Consider the following 22456-nt stretch of genomic DNA (forward strand, 5'->3'; position numbering starts at 1 on the left):
CTCCCAGCCCCTCTAGACGGTCCAGGAGGATGTTATGGTCAATGGTATCAAAAGCCGCTGAAAGATCCCGCAGAACTAGGAAACAGCTCTCACCTTTGTCCCTAGCCCGCCGGAGATCATCGACCAGTGTGACCAAGGCAGTTTCAGTCTCATGATGAGGCCTGAATCCCGACTGGAAGGGATCCAAATGGTCCACTTCTTCCAGGCGTGCCTGGAGTTGTTCAGCAACCACTCACTCAATCACCTTGCCCAAGAATTGAAGATTTGAGACTGGGTGATAGTTGGCCATATTGGCCACATCTAAAGATGGTTTTTTAAGAAGCGGTTTGATAACTGCCTCTTTCAGTGGGTCTGAGAAGGCTCCCTCACAGAGAGAAGCATTCACCACCCCGTGAAGCCCATCACCCAGCCCTTCCCGGCTAGCTTTTATAAGCCAGGATGGGCAAGGATCAAGGAGACAGGTGGTTGGTTTCACTCGCCCAAGCAGCCTGTCCACATCCTCAGAGGTAACAGATTGGAATTAATCCCACACAACTTGACTAGACAGGACTCTAGTACTCTCCCGTCCCGGCCCTGCTCCCAAGGTGAAGTCTATCTCTTCCCGAATCTGAGCGACTTTATCTGCAAAAAAACTTTGCAAAATCATTGCAGGAGATCATGTGGCCTGTACTGGGCCCCGATGCAGCAGGCTGTTCCGCTATATTGTGAACCACCTGAAAGAGTCTCCTGCTGCTGCTTTCCACAGATGCAATACAGGTGGGTGAAGAAGGTCTTCTTTGCCATTGCTATCGCTACTTGGTAGGCTCGACATTGAGCTCTAGCCCATGTCCGGTCAGATTCAGAATGAGTTATCCACCACCGGCGCTCTAGCCGTCTCAGTGATTGTTTCATTGCCCTCAGATCCAAGGAAAACCACGGGCCTGTCTGGGCTCCATGCAATCAGAGAGGGCACTTCAGAGCGAAACAGTCAATAGCCCTGCTTAACTCCACATTCCAGCGGGCCACCAGGGAATCAGCTGAAAGGCCATCAACATGGGATAAAACATCCCCTACCACTCTCTGGAAACCATTTGGATCCATTAAGTGGTGGGGGTGGACCATCTGAATCGGTCCCACCTCCCTGCAGAGGGGAAGGGTTGCGGAGAAGTCCAGTTGCACCAGGAAGTGATCTGACCATGGCACTTCTTTAGTTTTGCTTTTACTTAGTGTCAAATCACCAACATCCATAGAGGTGAACACCAGGTCTAAGGCATGTCCACAGCTATGAGTTGGGCCAGACTTATTCAGGGACAGCCCCATGGAGGCCATGCTTTCCATGAAGTCTCGAGCAGCCCCTTGTAAGGTTGTGTCGGCGTGGGTGTTAAAATCCCCTAAGACAACCAAACTAGGTGTCTCCAGGGGAATAGCAACAGTGACGCCCTTGGGGAGGGATTCCCAAAAAAATGTGGGCCACTACTGAAAAGGCCCTGTCTCTGATGCTTGTCAGCCTAATGGCTCTTATTGCTGGGCCTAACAGGAGGTCCTCCATTTGTAATAACCATAGTTCCTTTTTTTTCATTCCAGGAAAGGAGGCTGTCCCATATAGATTGCTGGCAATTGAAGTTCTATTTGTACATTGATACAAATGACTGAGGAACATGAGTGGGGGTGGAAATGTTATCTGACTGCTGGATATAGAAAAAGCCCCCAGTACATAATTCGCTATGTGTAACATCCTCATGCAGAGAGTGACCATGATTTCTGAACTTTTAAAATACTGTGATAAAGCGGAGAGTCTAGGAGCAAGAGTCCACGTAATCCATGAACACAGCTACATCTGACATTCTCCTAATATGTTATGTGGTTGTTTATTTTTGTAGTAGTGCTGGTTGGCCAGAATCCACAGTTCTTCCTTTTACAAAACCATATTGCTACATTCATCATGAAACTGTTTGTTTTAGTGTATACTGGTGTTTACTGGTATTCTTTTGTTTGGTATTTAACTATTCATCGGTTATCTCACAAGAAGTTTCCGAGGAACCTGGTTAAGATAGAAATATGCAGTCCCTTAAGAGTGGTCCCAAACATCTGAGGGTAGATTGTTGGCACAATCCACTGGGAGAAAGCATCCCATGGGATCTACAATGAATGCAAACTGGTGGCAGTAGTGTTCTTCTCAACAACTGTTTCCACCCTTGGAAAAGTACAGTGGTGCCCCGCAAGACGAATGCCTCGCAAGACGGAAAATCCGCTAGACAAAAGGGTTTTCCGTTTTCAGAGGTGCTTCGCAGGACGAATTTCTCTATGGGCTTGCTTCGCAAGACAAAAATGTCTTGCGATTCTTGAGGGGTTTTTTCGCTCCCCACCCCCTTTTTCTAAGGCGCTAAGCTGCTAATAGCCTTTTAGCAGCTAATCCGCTAATCCCTTAAGCCTTTAATAGCCGCTAATAGCCGCTAAACCGCTAATAGCGCTAATCCGCTAATAGGGTTGCTTCGCAAGACGAAAAAACCGCTAGACGAAGAGACTCGCGGAACGGATTAATTTCGTCTTGCGAGGCACCACTGTACTACTGTCACACAGAGGAAGCTTCTGGGGAAAAATGGAAGACGACACAGCATGATAAGAAAAAACAAACAAATCTTGTATCTCCTCTTTCTCTTAGCCCCGTCCCAGGAAATTTTATAGCATTCCCCAACCTGGTATCCTGCTGTTAGATTATAGCTCCCACTGTCTCTGACCATTGGCTATATGGCTGTGGCTGATGGGAGTTAGGAGTCCAATAACATCTGGAGGGTAACATATTGGGAAAGGCAGTTTAAGCACATGGTCCTGTTATTCCCTTGCTTTTTTTTAGCCAGACCCTGGTTGAGAACTGTGATATATATAGCCTCTATGTTTTTGTCTGGGAATACTGAAGCAGTTCATCTTGGCAAGGTCTTCACAAAGTCTGACGAGCTGCACAATGGTAGTGCATAAACATTTTTTTTAACAACAGTATGGTACAAAAATGTGCTTTCCAACAGATATGCTGGAACATCCTGGTTTAATATGCAATTTAATGAAATACAGGTGAAACTCAAAAAATTAGAATATTGTGGAAAAGTTCATTTATTTCAGTAATTCAACTTAAAAGGTGAAACTAATATATGAGATAGACTCATGACATGCAAAGCGAGATATGTCTCAGAGGTCCAATATTGCTCTATTTGCAGTCCTTGTTTTGCTGATTTCATTTAATATTCTAATTTTCTGAGATTGTTAATTTGGGGTTTTCATCAGCTGTACACCATAAACATCACAATTATAACAAATAAAGGCTTGACATATCTCACTTTGCATGTCATGAGTCTATCCCATATATTAGTTTCACCTTTTAAGTTGAATTACTGAAATAAATGAACTTTTCCACAATATTCTAATTTTTTGAGTTTCACCTGTAAGTAGCAAGTTCGTTTTACAATAAAATTTAACTAATATTTGTGTGCAAATTACTGAACTATGTTTCAGAAGGAAGTATACCTTTGCGAAAACATAATATAAACCAGCTTATTTGTCAGCAATATCTTAACGTGATGCAATATCACATTCGTTCTTATGTTTACAAGGTCTCTTAACATGAAAAGCAGGACAGATACCATACGCATTACTAGACTGCCTTTGACATTGCTTTTCCTCACTTGCATTAAAAATAAATAAATTATGGGGAAGCTGTTAGGAAACAAATCAGGCACAAATGTTTGGAAGATGGTCAGAAAAACTCTGAAACGTGTATTTGTCAGATAAACATCAGGAAGAACTTTCTGACAAGAGCTGTTTGACAGTGGAATGGATTCTCCAGGAGGGTGGTGGAATCTCCTTGTAGGTTTTTAAGCACAGGTTGGATGGCCATCTGTCCTGTAAGATTTAGTTGAGAACAATGCATAGCAGGGGTTGGATTAGATGACCCTCAGGGTACCTTCAAACTCTACAATTCTATTATCAAAACAAAATGAGGGTGTATTGTAGGAACACCTTCTTCCTTCCATTCTTTAACATTGTTAGAAACCACCAAGCTTTCATGTCATCTTGCTTGCACAGTACTGATAAGGGACTAGATCAGGTTTTCGCCAACCTGATGTCTTCCAGATATTGTTGTATTACATCGCCCATCATTTTATGACCATTTCCCATACTGGCTGAAACCGATGGGAAGTGTAGTCCAATAATATCTCCTGGAGGGCACCAGGTTGGGAAAGGCTGACAGGGTTACTGTGTCAGAAACAGCTTTCAGTATGGAAGATACCACATGCATGAAATGGTTATTAAGAGATGCATATAAAACCTGCCACAAATTAAGGAGTTACATCCATGTTTTCAGAAAACTAGAGCTTGTCCTATATCCCGGTAGTTGCTGGCACAGAAAAGACAGGTACTTCTCATTTTGAATTAAAACTGTCTAGAACTGTCACATGAGCTGCTGTCAACATCTGCAAGGCACTGGCAGCATCAAGTGCCATGCCATAAAAAGACTGCAACATTTTATTTTCCACCCACACAGATAATTATAAGAGGCAGTAGGTCTCTTTTGAAAAAGAAAACACAGGACAATTATAATTGGCAATATAGCACTATAGAGAGGGGCTAGCAGACAGTAACACACAGGTTGTATGTGCACACCCACTCTCTCTATTCATCATTGTCCTAGACTTAACTGTTGCTATGCAAAAAGGCTATTCTATAATTTCTGGGAAATACAGAGTTCAGAAAACACTGGTACTGAAGTTTCTTTAAGGTAATAGATAAGTAAATTAAATAAAAACAAAAACCCACAGTTCCACCCCCACATTCATGTTCAAAGTTCTTTGCATATATTATCAATTTAATCCTATAATATGATGAGTATTATTAATATTTTAAAGCTGGGAGAGGAAGGTTGAGGTTGATAGCTGGGCTCAGATTCAAAAGTGTGATGAACCAAATTTGGGATGTCAGTCATAACCAGTAATTTAACTCTTGTTCTACAAATAGAACAAAACAAACTATCAACATTATGCACCATATTAAAACAATCTAGGCTGAAGGTTAAACTCAGTAAAATATTTAATGAATGACTACTTTCTTGTGTTTGCTTTCCATCCTCTCTGTGTCCAAATGTAAAATGCACAAAGCTGACAACAAATGACAAAAAAAATCTGCTTTTATGGGCAAAAGACCGATAGCTATGACTTACCTAGTTTTGCTTTGCAATGCAGTACAAAACTTCACGGGGGGGGGGGGGGAGCCAGAGATTAGTGGGAGAGATAAGAAGTGAAAGCAAAGTAGTGAAAGTCCATAGCTTGCGCTCACTCGAGGCAAATCTCCTGTTACCCAGACGCATGGTGGCGAAGTGCCAGCTGGACAACTGGTGACCTAATGCACATTTATGGGCTATCAGCAGTCAAAACAAACCAAGGGAACATCCTCAAAGAACCTCTCCTGCAGAAACCCACTGAAACCATCGTCATCATGTGCAAGGTCCCATGCATTTGAGTGGGATTTGAACACTGTAAGTCACAGTGCACTCTGAGACTACATCGAGATAGAGCTCTCTTTGGCTGCTCTTTTAATAAACCTTCGCAATCAGCATAGTTTTGAATAAGTTTGGATCGGTCACCACACAAATCCCAAATGAAAAAACAGGACAATACAAGATGAATCAAATTTCGGAAATGTTTTTTCCCTGAACAGCTCCCCCGCCCCACCAAAAAACCCACCCAAGCTTGTCAGATATATCACTGCAGCAATATATACCTCTTTCACTACATTCAGGGCAAGGTCCTTAAACACACACACACACACACACACACACACACAAGCTTGATCTCACTGTTTGGCCTTTGGGAACAATGAGTGTGCAGAGATGGATTCACTGCACTATAGTGGATGTTTTCGAAAGGCTACTTTAAAAATTCAAAGGATCAAACAAAGAATTCACCCAAACAATGTAAGGTGACAGACAGACAATGGAGCATATTAATCTGAATTCCTTTCCCTATGCATAAATCGGCAGGCAGTTATTGCACCGATCACATTAAAGCATACATCCTGACATTATTCCTTGTTATCTGATCATTACTTAGAAATATCTCCGTCTCCATGAAAGGCAAAAGTCATATATGCTCTAATTCAAATATTCAGCCACCCCCCTTCAAATAAACACCAACACTGCTCTTAGAATAACAAAAAAGGTACACGCCACGCTCCAGATTTCATATGAGAGCTATTTCTTCATGCAGTACACATTATACTTCTCTGCTAAATTCTTAGTATAATGATGTGTTTTATAATGTGATGACCATCTCGCTGGAGTACACACAATATTAATGAAAGCAAGATCAAATTAAACAGATGACATGATTAACTGTATTCATTTCATGCATGGATGTGTTTTATGGGGGGGAGATAAAGACCTGAAAGTAATTACCATTAACTGAAACTCCTTCACTGACCTCTGCTTGCAGCCAGCAGTTGTTAAATGCTGATGGGTTTATAACAAAGAGCAATGCCTCTATCGTCTGTAGGCTTTTCTTTTATTCTACACAGAAGAGGCAGACTTCCTCCACCGTTGCATGAACACTGTACCTCTGTATCTATGTCTCTAATGCAGCATAAAGATTACTGTGGAAACCTATCAAATTGGCAAGCAGCAAACGCCAGCAGCCAATCGGAGAAAGGCGCATGCAGAATCTAGCACATGCTCTCTGAGACTTGGATACTGTCACTGCTGTTTAGCAGGCTGTTAATCTAATTATAGCAGTTTGCTAGCACAGTACTATGAAAAACGGCACATGATCAAGAAAATAACCCCCCCACCCAAAGGCAGGTATTCTAGGAATGTCTAATTGTATGTGTATGAGTGTGTGTGTACATGTGCTATTTCTTTAAATGCAAAAAATCAAATCCACACATTCAGCTTATTTCAATACTCCCTCATGAGATCTGAAACCACGAAGCAGCATTCATCAATTTCAAAGCCAGTTTCCTTCATAAGTTATGCTACAATATAGTGTTTCATATTTTATATGCAAAATCGTTGCATTTGCATGAAATACGATCATTTTCCTTGACATATCACAGACTGGCAGTAGAGAAGGATGAGTAATTCCAATTCTGGTTTATTGTGCTAGTGTAATGAGGATGCATATAAACGTTTGGCACATGGCTTCTCAAAGCAAAGTTATAGTGGAGCTGCTGAAACTTGTAAAGAATATGCTTGAGTATTTTGCTGAATTGTGACTCTATATCTGTGTTTCCAAAAACAATTCAGGGGTCTACATACCCTCACTAGTTCCCAAGAAGCAAATGTTCCTCTCTATCAGTGAGCATCCCTACCCAGTACAAAGATTCCTTTCCATGCATTATCTGCACTTGGCAGGGACCTCTGGAAAAAAGAAGCATTCTGTGTTGGGCACAACAGAGCAGCTCAGTCCTCTTCCAAGTTTTTTGTTGCATGCAAAGAACCTTATTTTGTGTGCAGTAGGTACGTACAGGATACTAGGATCGGCAGAGGATGCCCATTAATCGTTTTCTTGATGGCATATTGAGAGGAACAAGTGTAAGATGTGCAACAATATCAAGTCTCAGCAGCCAGGAGAACCAGGAAAGTTGGCAGTGGATCTGGGCCACTGCTCCTCTTGTTCCTCCACACCAGGCCTGTTAACCGCTTACATTCAGGTGGTGTCATGTAGTGAGAAAGGAGTGGGGTAGTTAGCCTGGCAGGCAGGTATGTGGCTGGGGTTTAGGTTACTTGATTTGGGGAGCATGACAAGACAAGTCACACCCCATTACAACAATGTGAAATGACATGAATTATCTGTCCCATCCTCTACAGTAATTGCATACGCCAAGCAACCTATAGAGTAAAGTGGGCAGTAGCTATGATGGCGAGCACAAATAATGACTAGCCAAGATAAAATTTATAGAATCCTGATTTAGGGTGGTCAAATAGCTAAAGCAGGGCAAAATAATAATGCTTATTTCAACGACCTACAATTAAGGGAAAGCCAGCAAAACAAATCAATGCTAGAGGCAGGGCTTGAAGCTAGCCTCCCAGTTCTCATTTTCTTTCCCTCTCTTGACCCAATCTGGTTGGTAGTGAAAATTACCATCTGAATTATGAATACACTAATTCAACCCAGGAAGAAAAACTTTAAACTGTTTACGCAGCTATATATTACATATTGCGAAGTATTTTTAAACTTTGCTAAAAATCCATGTGCTTAAACTCTCTGAATGAAACATAGACATCAACCGTATCTGTCCCAATTTACTCCAGTAGTACTTAAGCACACTTAAAAAAACCAACAACAACCAGATTGAACTTGTTAGGTCCATGTTGAATAGTGGGTAGACATGGCAGACGACACAGCGATTTCTCCAAAGCAGCTCTTTATTTTGTAAGCTAGAACAGAACTGAATAGCAAACAGCTCAGCCGGCCTGCTTTTATAGGCAGCCGGCTGTCAACATTGTAGCAACAACAACCCAGGGTTTCCCGCCTAAAATAACTGACGTGGACCTGAGTGAAAACTATTTACAGTATCCCCCTGCTGGCCCAGGGTGAGAACTTCAGTACATAACAGCCCATAACTGTATTTTATTTGACACCCACATTCTCTAATGATTCTCAAATTATGAAGATGCTAGCATAGAGCATCTATGCTATTTAGGCTAGTCCTTCCTTCTGTAAATGAAACACAATCAAGCCCTTCCCAACAAATCTTTTTGTATACATAATCAGTGGAAACCACCAGTAATTGTTAGGGTGAAAGCAGACCTTTGTGGACTTTTGTTTTTACACAAAAACATTTCTGAATTCCTTGAATATGGCAATAAATGTGAAGTTAAATTACCGGTCGTTCACTGACAAGCCACTATTTGACAAACTCTAGTATCCTGCCATCAACATGTACATCCATCGTTGCATATTATATGAATTGAGGAAAGGCCCTTTATCCCACTCTGAAGATTTAGCATAATGGCCCAGATTTATTTAATAAGTACAGTGGTACCTCGGGTTACATACGCTTCAGGTTACATACGCTTCAGGTTACCGACTCTGCTAACCCAGAAATAGTGCTTCAGGTTAAGAACTTTGCTTCAGGATAAGAACAGAAATTGTGCTCTGGTGGCACGGCGGCAGCAGGAGGCCCCATTAGCTAAAGTGGTGCTTCAGGTTAAGAACAGTTTCAGGTTAAGAATAGACCTCCTGAACGAATTAAGTACTTAACCCGAGGTACCACTGTAGCCATGAATTTAACATCCAGATGTTATGTGTGCTAAATTCATGTCAACCTATGGACACTTACTGTGGGAGTAAATTCCACTGAACTCAAATGAGTATACTTGTCAAAAGACATCTGTGGGACTGTACTGCATATTTTTTTTCTGATTTCTTATTATTAATAATGCAAGTTATGAGATACTTTCCTTCTGTATTGGATTATGACCTTTATCTTTCTGTTGCATCAGACATACCATGGCAGCATAAATTAAGCTTGCAATTCCTGTGCAATAACCAACATAATTAAAGTCAACATTTCCAACATTAATCTAAATTAGTTGATAAAAAGTGTTATTGATATATCTGCAAATTATTTTACTGAACTGGTGAAGAAGAAGAAAATTTAACATGCAAGGCTTACATGCTGCTCAAACATTCAAATTCAATAAACAAATCTCCCAAACTGAGCATGCCTAGGAATTTAATTGGAATGTAAAAAGATGGAATGTCTCACTGCCCACGTTCACATTTTGCAGAAAACTTTAACAAGTTTAAAATGAAAGGAGAGCAAAAATGTGCATCTTAATTGCCTTGAGAAAATGCCAGTGATGAAAACACTGCCAACATATCTAGTCTCCATTCATAATTTTATTCCCCATTCTATAAATTAATGAAAACTCTTATTGTATTTTTCTAGACTAAAAAATGGCTTGTAATACCTTAAAACTAAGGTGCTGCAAGCTTTTGTTGCTTTTTCTAGCACAGATTAATACAATTACTCTTCCAGAATTTAAGATTCCCAGACTGTTCCTACAAAGATTTACTCAGAGGTAAGGGCCAATAAGTTCAGCAAAGCTGACTCTCAACTAAGCATCCATAGGATTGCAGCCTAAGAGAGTTTCACTTCCTAAAAAAAACTGAGAAGAGCATTTGCAGTCCCCTTCTATCTCTGAGGCAAGCAGGAAGCTGCATAAGAAACGTGGACAAGATATTAAGGGCTTGCTTGCAAACAAAAAATAAACAAGTGGGATTAACTGCTGAAGTTATATTATGTGCTGTGGTGGCGGCTGTTCATTGGGACTGCTAGGGTGGAAGGCAGGGAGGAAAGGAGCAGGCGGAGCCAGAGACAATGACATGCAGAGCCACCCACAATTGCTTGGAAGATTGCAGACTGACTGAAAATGACAGAGGTTGGTCATCCTCAGTAAGTGCCCCAGTTACCCAAGGAACCAGCCTCTCCTGCTTTATTTAGAATATCAGTGTTGCACAACTAGAACAGTAAGCATTAAGCTCTTCTGGATTTCAGAATGCTACTTTGCATTAAGAGAGAAGTACTACTTATGGATTTTATCCCTTATGTTAAATAGCACCCCGCACCCCTTTCTAATATATCTAAACATATGCCACAAGGGCATTTTGGAATCTTGTTAGCGCTCTCTTCAGCAACTTTTGCAATTTCTACCTCAGGCAAATATTTGGATTGCTATGCCATAGGAAGTCAAGCTAGGATGAGTATTCCTAGTGCAGAATGAGCTTTTGGTTCTGACACACCTACATCACAATAAACAGAAGGGTGAAAGCTTCCAGGAAGTAGAAGCAAGAGCAGCACTCCCATAAGCCTGTAGTGAAGGCAAGGGAACAGAATGCCATTTTCAAAAGCACAAATAATCTCCTTCCTTTCTCATTAGACACTCATATACACTGTTACAATATACTTGTTAGAAGGCCATGGAATTCACTTGGTAGAATCTTTTGTGTATAAAAGGAAAAAAGTTGCATGTTTTGTCTTTTTTGCCACACACTACAAAGAAACACAACCTGGTAGAGCTACACAGACAAGGGTTCCCTTTGGGTCTCTCTGGGATTATGCCAATGGAACAAAACTAGCCTGCCCTGCCGCAGTAGTTGTGGCTAACAGTAATAGGCATGTGACAGATTTATTTCCCAGCTGCAGTCCACCAACTGAGTTAATCTCTCCATACCCAAACCCTTAATTCGACTTCATTTTACCTTTTTTCTTCATGTTTAACAAGTTTCCCTTTTTGAAAGTGTGTTGGACTATGAAAGACTTTTGGGGCAATGTTATGCTCATATGCATGCTGAATTTCACCACACAGTGGCAACTGTTCCAGACTATCATACAAGTTCCTGGGCAATATGGAGGATAGTCATATCCTGCTACCTGCAATAGTTTAAAACATGTTCCATCCATTCTTGCAAATCAGTACAATCACAGCATGGTACCTTTACATATGTGAGTTGTCTGAAACTATTTGGAGGAACATGCAGCAGGCTAGCAATCTGGAGCTACCTGAATACAAACTGGGACTGAGCAAACAAAATGTACTGGTTTAAGTATTTTATTATAAGCAGTAAACATCTCAGTTCATCCTATTTCCCTTAAATCCAATTAGCCCATTTAAACAATGCAACCTATTTAGTCCTTTTCAAACTCATGCACATAATAATAACATCACCATCATTATTGAAATGCACTCCATATAATTCTGGAAAGCAGCCCTTATGTGCCTTTCAGTCAAGTCTTCAATCATCTGGAAATCGAAGTAGCTGAAACCTGGAGCATTTTTCTTGCTATTTAAATTTATGATAAATACGGTCATATGCATGTTAAGGTATTTGCTCTCATACTTTAGAATGCCAGCCTAACAAAGATGCAAAATGGGAAGATAATTGGCCCTCTGATTTATTTCATAAGGAATAAAACCTTATTAGTTCAAGTTACATATTTATTAGAAAGTCACTATGAGAAATTCCAAGGAACCCTAGCTATGACTGTTTTCAAATATATAAATCGATCCATTTCCCAAAATGGTGTTGGTGGTAGTTTGTAACTGCCAACTGTACCTCTAGCAATGTAGATAGGTTTTATGGTTAAGTACACTTAATTTACATAGTCTTCAAGGCAGTCAGATGGAAAAAGAGCATTGATTTCTTGACTGAACCCTTTGCAGCCTGTGGCTACATTTGCCAATCAGCTGCTTTAAAAACGAAACAAAACAAAACAAACAAACAAACAAACAAACAAAAACACCCCACTCATAAGTGCATTCACTCATAACTGCAACAAAGACATAGTAATCTAGGTCACAAATACTAAGCTTGTTATTTTCACATCAGAAAAAAATTCTGCAAATCTTTCAGCATTACATAAAATTGCCCATGATGCTGCTTCCTCCCCAAAACCAGCAAACTGCTGGGCATTTCTCTACTTTAAAACTGTATTGTTGTTTTTCTTTATAAGAAGAGCGAGAAAGCAACAGAATACCAGGCCCTAAATGTAGATGGTGGTTGGTACTGAATTCAGATTTCATTTTTATAAAGTTTTTTCTCCTTTAATACCATATGCTTAAATCAGATTTTAAGCTTTTAAATTATGAGATCTGATTCTGAAGCAATTATATCCAGCTTGTTGTTCCAAACAGAATATTATGACTTGATGTGGCCAGTTCCTTGTTTATTATGTACCCAAATCCAGCTTTTAATGGGCTGGATCCAAAGACCCCATTCTTCCATGAGAGGAAGACTCCTTCTTTTGGGAGGAACAGAACCTTTGGCTACAACCCAACATTTTATAAGTTTTAAATCAAAACAGAATATTGATTTTAACAGCAGTCCATGACATGGTATGTCAGTGTTTGTAAAAAGCAAAAAAAGAAGGAAAGGGTTCTGACCTCCCTTTGTCTCCTCAGCCTGGTCCTCGGACCCTTGTTGACATAAAAGAGTCCACAAGAAAAGTCCTTGCAGAGTTTTATTCTTACAAGTCTTTGTGCAAAAGCGACTGAACAACTATACACACCAACACTAACTAACTAACTAACTAACTAACTAACTAACCAACCAACCCAAACACCAGCAACCAAACTAACATTTCTCACTCTATATATACAACTTGGTGCAGGCTGCTGAGTCATGCTGACCCAGCTTTATTCGCATTAAAGAAACAGCGGCCATTTTAGCCGTGACATGGTATACTTTTATATTCCATTCAAATAGGGAAAAAGCAGGCTTGCCAAGTTGTGAGAAACATTGTTTTCAAAAGAAGATTTGCTTCAGGTTATTGTTGTACTTCTTGGTATACTAAAGCTGATGCACTCTCTTATGTCATGAATGCTTTCCCAGGCCTGTACAAATTCTGTTCCAGCTCTTCAGTTTTCTCAGGGATAGCTAACATGGTGCTCTCCAGATGTTGCTGAACTCCAAATACCAACAAACCCATACTGGCTGGAGCTGATGGATGGCTCTTTCTATAACTGGCTTTGGAGCATCTGTGAAATGAGGAGAGAAGGTGGTTGCTGCTGGGTATCCCTTTAAGTCTAGATGGAATTTGTATCTTATCTGTGGTGTAAACATCACCGTTGTTGCTGTTAATAATAGCAACCATAACAATATATTTGATTTATTATATGTTCTTTACCCTAAGGTCCCAGGGTGGGTCACATCAATTTGAAACAAAAGAAAAATAGTTTCAAACAAATTATGGTCACAAAAATAGGACAAGCCCTAAAAGGACTCATTCCAAGTGTCAGAGGTCAGAGTAAAAAGGTATTTCTTCAGCATATGATGAAGGTGCCAAGTGCAACTCAGGGAAGACAATTCCCTCTCCCAAATCATCACCATCACCCTGAGCTTCTGAAGGCAATGGTACTATCAATTATATTTTAATAATTGAAAGATCGCAGTATTGCGACAAATATTATTTGAAAAATCCAGTTTCCAGCAGCATAAAATAGAACTTGCTGGTGACATCAGCAAACATGTCCCTGATGTACTCAGTATGAAGAAGGCTGATCCCTACAATCAGTATGAAGAAATTGCTTTATCTGAGCCCTTGTTTACAGGCCAAGCAACTACAAAGCTTATAAAACTAGAGAGAGAAGTGGTTCCATCTCTTGCAGTATACAAATGCTACCTTGTCCCACAACACATTTCCAGGTCCTTACAAACCACAAAACACACAAGGGCAAGTAAGAATAGCAATGGCTTTTAGAACATCACATCAACTTGCTGAATTTGCTATAGCAAAGTTTCAATAACTTCCTAATGGAAACAAAGCAGTCAATTAAAGCTTACCCCATAATGTCTCAGAGCTAAAGTGCTGACTAAAAAGCAAAAACCAAGAGTCATTACTTTGGGTTTGTGGTACAGAAGTTTATATTTGAACACAGCTGCATCTCAGTCAGCCAGTTCCCATGACAGCCCCTCCAAGCTGTATTGATTTCCAGAGGAAAAGGCACCATAAATCTACTTCAGCTGAATTGCATCATTTTCGAGGTTGGCTTTAGAAGGCAAATTAAATGTCTTCCGCTAGAAACAGCAAAACAGATACACAGAGCTCTGTTTTCATTTCTTTTGGAGTCTCCCCTTACAAAATACTATGTGGCAAACCCCTCATGTTTAATATCCGTAAAGACAGCAAATCCAGACTTGTGAGGAAACATCTCTTCTAGGTCTGTGATTTTTTTTGGAGGGGGGAGGAGAGGGGGGCAGGCAGATGTTTGTTTCAATACTAATGTTGATTTCTGAACGTTTTATTTAAATCATGGAGGGAATTGAAGCAAAAGCCAGCACTCACACTGGGGAATGAAACATCACAAACATCTAAGAAGCTCTGTGCCATAATAAAGAGTGAAGCACAGCTCTGAGCAGCAAGTGAGCAGAATATTACTTTGGGTAACGAGTGAGGTATCCTTGTTCAATTATTCATACAATCTGCAACAGTTAAACTTGCTTCAGTGAGGAGAAATAAAGTAGGACAAACATCACCTTGACAACTTTAAAGAGAACCTTCCATTTTCCTTGAACATATTGCAATGGTAGTATTTCAAATATTTCCTATTAGTACCTTCATTCCACCCACATTTTAGGGGAAGGAGAAGCAACACACCAATGTACTGCAAAGAAGAAGCGTGTCCAAGACAAGTGCTCCATCCTGTATCTCCTACTATTCCCCGCCCCCATTTATATTGTTTTTCAGCCCTGCAAACCAATATATCTAGAAAAACAAAACCTAACTTCCAAAATGTGTTGACTAGCACTGAGATTTATGGGACGTGGGTGGTGCTGTGGGTTAAAGCACAGAGCCTAGGAATTGGCGATTACAAGGTCGGCGGTTCAAATCCCTGCGACGGGGTGAGCTCCAGCTGTTCGGTCCCAGCTCCTGTCAACCAAGCAGTTCGAAAGCACCTCACAGTGCAAGTAGATAAATAGGGACCGCTCTCCACCGGGAAGGTAAACGGCATTTTCCGTGTGCTGCACTGGTTCGCTTAGTCACGCTGGCCACGTGACCCGGAAGCTGTCTGTGGACAAGCGCTGGCTCCCGGCCTCTTGAGCGAGATGAGCGCGCAACCCTAGAGTCGGTCACGACTGGACCTTGATGGTCAGGGGTACCTTTACCTTTAGCACTGAGATTTAGTTTTAATTTTTGCTACTTAATCAACAAAAAATAAAGCTAAATCTTCAATCATGTATTAAGAACCAAAGAGAATAAGTATATATTCACTGCCTCCCTAAATACAATCATGGACATGGCTTGTCTCACCACTTCCTAGGAGGGAATTCCACAACATGGATGCTGCTACAGAAAAGGCCCTGTCTCACATTGAGCTGCCATTAAATTTTCTACTTTCATAGCAGCCTAAAGTTCATCTTAAGTACATTGACTAAAGAGTTTAGTTCACTGAAATCAATGGAATTAATTTCTGAGTTGAGATGTAAATTGTGTTGAATATTAAATAATTTTAATTTTTCATAAGTAAAATGTACTTTCCATTTTCTACCAAGTTTGACAAAATCGTTCCATTCTTATTTTATTTTAGGCTCTATTTAGATATCAGTACAATTAAAAAGAGAATCCAAGGTAACATTCCTCCAGCTTCCTGCTGCCAGAGGAAACTTACTTAATGTAATCATGCATTGTGGACATAGTTTCTGCTATGCCCTTCCAGTGATGCAGTTATTAAAATAGCTCCACCGATCTCTTGATGGTTCACACCTTTTCTTGTGCCCTATTCAAGAGTGTTTAGCAGAAACCAACAAAATCTCAATGCAAACTTCTAAAGACGGCTGGCAGGGTAAAAACTAAAGAACACGGGGAAAGATGATGAAGGGCTTCAGCACACTTCCAAAGCTGCTGCTTATTCTTTTGATCAAGAGAAGTGTCTAATATTACTTGCATTTCTCAGTATAAGAAATCTAGTCCTGATTACCTACTGCCTGAATGATAAACACCCCACAGTTTTAAGAACAGCTAAGCACAAAGCTGCCTTTCGCTATTCAAAGGATATTTTTAATTGATGACGCTTCTTTTGAAAGAGCTCCATTCAGAAGAGTGAAACTTATTTATTCAATTATTCATTTTCTAAGTGCTAAGTTGGCAACAGCCTTTTAAAATAGCCTGCATTTAACTTTGATGAACTGTGTTACTGTGGGTCACTCCAATTGTTCCTAGTGCCAGTCAAATAAATGTGTCAGGCTGCAAGCCAAAGTTTTACAAAATTGGCTTTGATACAAGCACTTCCTCTCTGTATGTTGTTGGTAGACCAAGCCAGTCAGTGGACCAATATACAGCTGAATGAACTGAACAGTTGTTTGAGACTCTTCTACCACCAAGAGCTCCCAGTTAGGTTCCACCAGAGTGAATGACTCCACGATGAAGGATGAGTAGAGCATTAGAAGCCGTGAAAGCACACAGGTAGACAGATTCCCATTCATGTTTTCCACTTCCTCAAGAGAAAGCAGAAACGATACACAAATGCATGGAGCAGTTGCTTTTACTGCCTATTTCACTACAGTGGTACCTCGGGTTACAAACACCTCGGGTTACAAACACTTCGGGTTACAGACTCCGCTAACCTGGAAGCAGTACCTTGGCTTAAGAACTTTACCTCAGGATGAGAACTGAAATAGCACTGGTGGTGCACTGGCAGCGGGAGTCCCCATTAGCTAAAATGGTACCTCATGTTAAGAATGGTTTCAGGTTAAGAACGGACCTCTGGAATGAATTAAGTTTGTAACCAGAGGTACAACTGTATTTCAGAGAACTATAAAGCCAGCTTGAAGCCTTTGGTTGTAATAAACTTTAAGGCAACGAGAATCAACTTTTGCAGTAGCTTTCTGTTCTTGGGGACAATTAGTAAGCTTCAGGAAACCCCAACATGAAAACCACTAGTTCAAGGGAATGATGAACTCCGCTCCCCCCATATAAGTATTAAAGTCTGGGAGGAGGAGCAGAAAAGTAATCGCACAAAACCAGTCCTGTTCCTTCCAGCCTTCACCTTTAACTGGTCCTATGAGCTGAATGCAGTTTAATCAGCCAAGATTCTCCACATATTTTGAAAGTCCTTCCAAGGTAAATAAACCCATACCATATTAGGATGAAAAATTAAGATAGCTGAAGCAAGCAAAGAGATGGTACACAGAAATTCTATACCAGGGGAAGAACTGAATGCTGCACTCTACCAATCATTTTGTCAGAATAAATGTATAAAAAGTATCTCACCAGCTAGTGTGTTTTCAGAATTTTTGTTATGGTCATCTGGACCACAGGTAGTTTCTTGATGTAAGGTGTTGTTTCAGATTTGATTTTTTTTTTGGGAGGGGGGTGTTAGTAGCTCTCCAAGGCCAAACTCCTCTACAAGCACTTTCAGGATTTTTTTTGCAGCGCCTAGAGCAAGTACCGTAACAGCGGAAGATAGTCAGGTTGGTGGGTCCACAGTCTCGGAAGCCACATTTTTGTAAAGGCACAACATTTATCCAAGCACTTGTCAAAGTAGCTGTCAAAACAACTTGCATTGACAAGAAAATATATGTTAAACGCCCTACAAATTAATGAGTACAACTTGAGGTGTTAGGAAATTCTTTTGACTGATTTTCAATAGTAAATATTACCTGAGTGGAAGACTAAGGACAATGATGCTGATTATTTAATTTAGTTTCTAAAAATTCACAACTCACTGTGAATAGGGTTTTTTTTTTTAAGTGGGCTGAATAAACATATATTGATTCATTTTTATAATACCATACAAATATCAGACACAAAGACCTAGTTTACCAGGGTAACTGGGTTATCAAACTGGGTTTCAAAAGAAGGGGGGCAGACGGGACAACAATGCGAAATAAATAAATAAATAAAAACCCAGAAGAATGATACCTATGCAATAGGAAGAACAACCTACCCAGTATTATATCCCTTTAAGTCCAACTGATTAAATGGAAGTGTAAAGCAGATGCATTAACAACAGTCTTGTATACAAGCACATAATATTTAGATAAAAATGCAATCAAGTTGTTTGTCTCAAGAACTACTAAAGTGTTACAGAATCTCTTTTCACAAGCAAGGGAACAAGTGCTGAATAAGCTATTGACAACTTCCTACAGCCTTGTGCCAAGAGAAAGGAGCTATTGATGGATATGTGCCTTTACCACAAAATGCAGAATGCAGCTGCTGCGTGAGGGAAGTTACTAAGATACATGAACCACAGTAATTTCAAGCTAGAATAGCTTTTTTCAAAATTGTGGTTTGGTAATATTTGCAGTCAAAACTAAGCTCTCTTTTAAATAAACAGCTCTAGCCCTAAGGATTGCACCTCTACAGACTGTCAGAAAACCAAGTCACATTTACAATGATAAGTGCTTACAGGCCATATTCTGTTCAGCTAAAACAGAATAAGCAACAGCATCTCACCACTTACATAAAGATAAATGGCATTAGAAACCTCTCTGCACACTTGAAAGAGAGCATGCAGCACCTTACTTCAGTACTCACAGCCCACCTGCAAGCATGCTTGGAAGAAGTGGATTATCTAAACCCATTTCAGTCTGATTTCAGGCCCAGATATGGAACCAAAACTACTTTGGCCACTCTGGTTGATGACCACTGTCAGTAAGAGGGCATAAATCAGAGTTTCTCAAACTTGCGTCTCCAGCTGTTTTTAGACGACAACTTCCATCATCCCTAGCCAGCAGGACCAGTGGTCAGGGATGATTGGGACTGTAGCCCAAAAACAGCTTTTAAAATGCCAATTTTAAACAAAGTCATTCTCAGAAAATGGAGTTGTTTATAGTGAAGAATTTGAATTCTCCTTGTGAAGTAATTTCAAGAGTCAATGTGCCATGGTGGTTAGAGTGCTGGACTAGAACCTGGGAGAGAAGGGTTCAAATCCCCACTCAACCACAAAGTTTACTGGGTCACCTTGGACCAGTCACGGTCTCTTAACCCAACCTATTCTTAACCTAATCTACTCTCAACATAGTTGTGGGGATTAAATGAGGAGGGGGAAGAACTATATATGCCACCCTGAGCTCCTTGGAGGAAAGGTACAACATAAATGTACAAGTGAAAGTAAGCAGAGTAATTCACTTGTCCTCTTACTCCCATATAACCTCTGAAGACCTGGCAGTTCAAACTGAAGACAAATGATAATCTAGTGCATGCTTCATCAATAACACACAACTACTACTACTACTACTACTACTACACCTAAAAAGTGAGATCTTCCTTATGAGGACCAAGGCAGATGTAACATTTTCTGATCTCCTGTTAAGACCCTGGGTGAAATAAACACATGGGTGCTGTTCTGTCCCTTCCTGGTGCCATCCCTGTATGAAACACACACACACACACACACACACACACACACACACAAATTAAAAAAGTTATTTGCAGAAAATGTGTTTAAACTCGTAAGAGTTAGTGTTAACTGTGGTTCGCAAACCACTTTGAACTCTGTCTAAAGCTGAAGATGGTTAGCGTTATTCTCAATACTGGTATTTTAGAACTTCAGCAAACAAAATGACAAAATGTACTGCACTATGTACAGTGATGTGAGAACTGCCAGATCTGTCACATCCAGGGCACCTTGTGTCCCTTTGGGTTGCAGATTAGGCTCACTGCTCCCCAAAAGAAAGTGTGGGTAAGCCACATACTACCACAAACGAACATTCCCCAAACATACTATGTGTGTCACTATCCTGGGAATCTATGCAGCACAGGGCAGACTAAAGCCTGTTTGGCCATGCCAGGTAAACTGCAATCCTGGGCTCAGAATTTACATGGGCCTTTTCTATCTGGGATTATCAGGGCAAGATCTTCCACACATACAAACATACATATTTTTTCAGCAAGAATGTGTAAATCCATACTTTTAGGTTGAATTTTAGCAGTTCTTATTTTTATCTGTATGCCACCTTGAGTCCTGCCAGAGGTAAATCAAATTGATACCATAGAACTCTGCAAGATCCTCTTTACATGCCTATTAAATGTAACAGTCTCTTCTTTTTAGCTTCTAACACAAAAACTCCGATTTATTCTGAGTAGGCTAATCTGCCCCATGTTTCAGTCTGGAAATTCAATAATCCACAACTCCTGAGCCTATTGCCCTAATCTTTAGGATATCAGTTCTGTTTATATTAGATACAGTTTGCTCATCTGACATCGCCTGACCTCTCTTTACTCTTGTTGATTACATTCCAGTGCCTGTGAATGTATACAGTACTATGTTCTCAAAACAAGCCAAGGTTAGTTTGGGACAAATTTATGAAGCTGGGTTGACTAACATTCTCTGAAGAGCCACTACATGTATTCAAATCTATGAAACAATGTTTTAATCCATTGCTCAGCCTTAAAGATAAGCAATGCCAATTTTGATACTTAACAGGAACATACAGAAGCTACTGATATAGCACTTTAACACTATAAACAGAATTAACATACTAATGAAAGAGAAAGAATTAGGCCAATTTTAACCGACTAGACAGCTACAGGGTTCTGTAACTCTTCAGTTGAAGCATGACAGTCTCTTCCAAAAGAGCACCTTCTGCTCTGCAACTGAACTAGGAAAGATAGTTCTATTCTTGGAACAAGAGAAGTGATTTGACAAAACAGAAAAGGTGTGGGAGATCCTGGCCTTGCATCTAATTGGAAACAGAAGATCTTTGCCAGTGGACATTATGACAAAGAGAATCAGTCTGTAAAAAGCATACTCTCAATTCAAGGAGACAGGCAGGCTGAGTCACTATTTTTAAACACACACACACACACACACACACACACACACACTTAACAGGAATAACTGAAGCCCAAATAAGGTTGCAACAGGAAACCTAAAAAAGTTATCGTACCCCATATAATCTGAGAAGTGCATTTCTGTTTAAGGAACTAAATAGAATCAAACAAGTTCCACAGTGGCATTAAGACACCAAACACTTTTGCCACTCCCACATTAAGCCACCTGCATAAAATCAATGATAACATTCAGAAATGAAAAATGCAGAAAACAAACTATGCAACATGTTCGACAGTGACTCAAGTCACCCATACTACATAAAGTGTAATGTATAACATCTGTTTATGTGTCTTAATAGACCTCTTCAGCATAGTGCTGGGGAACCTGTGGGCCCCTAAACATTGCTGGACTACAATGAGGGCCAGGCTAAGGCCTGAGGAGCCCCTAAGCTATGTCAAACTTTAAGAAGCCCCACAGCATTAACAAAAATGTGTATCACTTTAACAGAAAGGACAAATAACATTGAAATCATCATACATAGGCAAGGATTCAGCTAAAAAATAATCATTTAACCAAAACATACATCTTGCAATAAGCCTATCTGCATATGAAATATTTTAAAATTAAAATACCTTATGACTTCTTATATACAAACTTTTAATGTACACCAACACAAGAGTCATTACTCGTACAGTTTATTTCAAGTACAGTGGTACTTCGGGTTACATACGCTTCAGGTTACAGACACTTCAGATTACAGACTCTGCTAACCCAGAAATAATACCTCAGGTTAAGAATTTGCTTCAGGATGAGAACAGAAATTGTGCTCCGGCGGCGTGGCAGCAGCAGGAGGCCCCATTAGCCTAAAGTGCTACCTCAGATTAAGAACAGTTTCAGGTTAAGAACGGACCTCCAGAACGAATTTAATTCTTAACCCAAGGTGGCACTGTACCTCGGTTTTTGAGCATCTCAGAAGCCGAACATTTTAGAACCTAAACGCCAAAAACCCAGAAGTAATTGCTTCCATTTTCAAACGTTCCTCAGAAGTTGAACGGCTTCTGCCGCGTTTTCTTTTTTTTCCTCCACTGACTTTGCCGACCCCCTTCTGTGCCTCGGTTGTCAAACGTTTTGGAAGTCGAACTGTCTTCCAGAATGGATTACATTCGACAACCGAGGTACCACTGTTTCTTTTTACCGTTTAATATTCAACTGCTA

The 22456-nt window shown here is 40.2% G+C and overlaps 1 protein-coding gene across 4 annotated transcripts in view; it reads right to left on the reverse strand.

Annotated features, from left to right (window-relative positions):
- The window catches only part of FAM110B (family with sequence similarity 110 member B), a 73711-nt gene that overhangs the window by 27523 nt on the left and 23732 nt on the right, over positions 1-22456 (reverse strand). Inside the window, exon 2 of one of the 4 annotated variants that reach the window (XM_083451275.1) lies at positions 17737-17901. The exons of 1 other annotated variant lie outside the window; for it this stretch is intronic. The gene's annotated coding sequence lies outside the window, so the exon portion shown is untranslated. Of the gene's footprint in view, positions 1-6421; positions 6578-17736; positions 17902-22456 lie in introns of those variants that run through there. 2 more of the 4 variants (XM_083451274.1, XM_083451273.1) reach the window with 2 other exon arrangements.

This window comes from Podarcis tiliguerta, assembly GCF_965153285.1.
Source record: "Podarcis tiliguerta genome assembly, chromosome: 7".
In the NCBI taxonomy this organism is placed as follows: Eukaryota; Metazoa; Chordata; class Lepidosauria; order Squamata; family Lacertidae; genus Podarcis; species Podarcis tiliguerta.